The 2,486-nt window shown below is 38.6% G+C and overlaps 1 protein-coding gene across 1 annotated transcript in view; it reads left to right on the top strand.

Annotated features, from left to right (window-relative positions):
* The window catches only part of DNAH5 (dynein, axonemal, heavy chain 5), a 382,826-nt gene that overhangs the window by 112,032 nt on the left and 268,308 nt on the right, over nucleotides 1-2,486 (top strand). The window lies entirely within an intron of this gene.

Below are 2,486 nucleotides of genomic sequence, written 5' to 3'. Positions count from 1 at the left end.
TGTGTGAATTCTTGAGTGGAATGCCAATCTGCACTGCCAGTTTTCACTCAAATCACAATGAAAACAGACAAAAAAGGTGCATTATACAAATCATCCCACCATCCCTTTGGCGAATATTTTAATTACTTGTTTTGAGCTTATTGCCTTTGGCACAATATGGAAAATAGTTATTTTTATTTCATTATCCTTTATTTGTGGTATGCCTCTAAGACCATCCTTATGCATTGTACAAAATAATGCATCATGGGATTAAAAAAAAAGCTGCTTGGATTTTGCTGGCCGCGTTTCTGTTTACAAGGCTCACTGAACACGTGAATGTCAGAGAAGCTTCTTGATCCCAGAGGGCAGGGAGATTTTGTTGAATTTCAGAATTACAGTTCTACTTGGAAAACCTTATATGCCAACATCTATGAACTAGAGAATCTACGTTGTATGCATTCTTGAACGGAGGGTGCATTGAGGTAGAGAACCGATGTAATTTGTAGAGAGCCAATTTGAGTCACAAAGACAGGAAGAACAGCACCTGAGACAAGCATAATCCTTTCAAAGACAGAAACAGCAATACATCACAGTTTGGTCATGCAAACCTTCAACTTACATACTTGGATTGAAAACTATGAACTCAAAGGCTTGTCTTGATTTTCCAGGTCTTGAAAGTTTTCAATCATTGACGAGATTTAGGGTTTTCACTTTTTTATAACTTACTTTGTGAGAAGTATTTGCGTTCTCCTTCTCTGGTGGAGCTCTGGTGGCCTAATGGATCAGAAGTCGTGTTGCCAGTCCAAAGGCAGGTAGTTCAAATCCACCAGGTGTTCACTGGGATAAAGATGGGTAATCTCCTCTAATGCGATATCCATCCTCTGAAAACCTGCTGGAGGGTCAGCTACGAGTCAGTTCTATCTAGATGATTTTGGGTTTGAGTTTCTGATACGGTTCCACCTGGTATACATTCTGACTTTCCTAAGCTTTCATGTACATTTTGGTTCTTTGTTTTCTTTACCTTTTTTCTGAAATATTTTCGTGTTCACCAGGATCGTGTCAAGTGCATGGTGATGGTGCAGAATGTGGATACACTGGGATGTGAGTTTACTGAGCTCTCCTTACGTTATAAAGTATCACTCTATTCCTCAAGGTAGCAATAGCTTTGGTGTAAAAAGTGGTATCTACTTAGTGCTGTTTTGATGAAAACTCCACTTATTCCCACAAACTGGGATACCCCTATTCATATTCAAAGCTGAGTTATGTTGGGTATAAGAAAAAAGAAATTTAGAGCATTGGGCTTGTTGAATTTGGACTGTTCAGAATTTGGTGAATTTTAATGAATTTTATTACTATTCATATCTAACCAGAATAAAGAGGAATGGAAGATAGAATGTGTGAAAAAAATGGACAAAATCACGTGTATACATCAAGTAAAAATGGATTTGTTCTTGGTATAAAGAAATATTTCCAACCAATGATATCTGAGCTGCAGGGTCATCCAATGATAATTTATTCAACACATACTTATTGCACATCTCCTATGCACCATGTGCTATATTAAGTGCTAAGAATAGGACAATTAATATTGCAAATATTTCTGGTGCATTTGAACTGCTTTCTAGTGAGAGACCTAAATAATATGAAGTCTCTCGGATGTGTGGAATATGAAAGCAATCAGTTTAACAGGGAAGGCTATGGAAATGAAGATTTTATTCATGAATGAGCTTACACACAGCAGAGATTGTAAATGTGGTTGGTGCAGGACTGTACAGGGTTTCGTTCTGTCCTACAGTGAGTTGGTGCTGTCTCCACAGCCCTTAACAACAACGTGACTAACCTCACGACCATCAAGTGGACTTCAGCTCATACACAGGTGCACAAGTGTGAGCCTCGTGTACAGTTACATCCACAGGCCTGAGTGGGGTGATGTGGGTCTGTGGGAAGTAGGGAAGAAAGCCAGCAGAGGGGACTTGCAAGAGAGATTCCAGATATCAGCCATGAAATAGTTAGGCAGTATCCACAAATCCCACTGCAGTTGGTATATATCTAGTGTGAGGCCAGCATCCCCGTGGAATAAGCATACGTGCTCTGGAGAGTGAATATTCTTTTCTTGGCTGCTGCAACAGTGATCAAAACAGTACTGTTTAAGCAGGAATTACCTGGCATATGTGCTTTCATGAAAGTTGTTGATGTGAGGTTGTAAGGGGGTAAATAAACAGACAAACAAATAATATAAAAGGATGAAATGCAATGTAAATGAATGTCTGTATGGACCATAATGCACATGAATGAAACACAATGTATATGAACGATAAAAATATTTTTTTTTTTAAAAAAGCAAAACATTCACACTTCCAAGTTGTAAAACAACCCAGTGGTAGATGGAATTTGCTCCAGGACTTAAGAACCATAAATGACATAGCTGAGCCTCTACATCTTGTGGTTCCTAACCTCTACACTATAATAGACAAAGTGCTAGTCTATAGGCCTTTTATTGTAAGAAC

This window comes from Elephantulus edwardii, unplaced genomic scaffold (assembly GCF_000299155.1).
Source record: "Elephantulus edwardii isolate Elephantulus edwardi_28Jun2011 unplaced genomic scaffold, EleEdw1.0 scaffold00153, whole genome shotgun sequence".
In the NCBI taxonomy this organism is placed as follows: Eukaryota; Metazoa; Chordata; class Mammalia; order Macroscelidea; family Macroscelididae; genus Elephantulus; species Elephantulus edwardii.
This window is presented reverse-complemented; position numbering and strand designations above follow the sequence as displayed.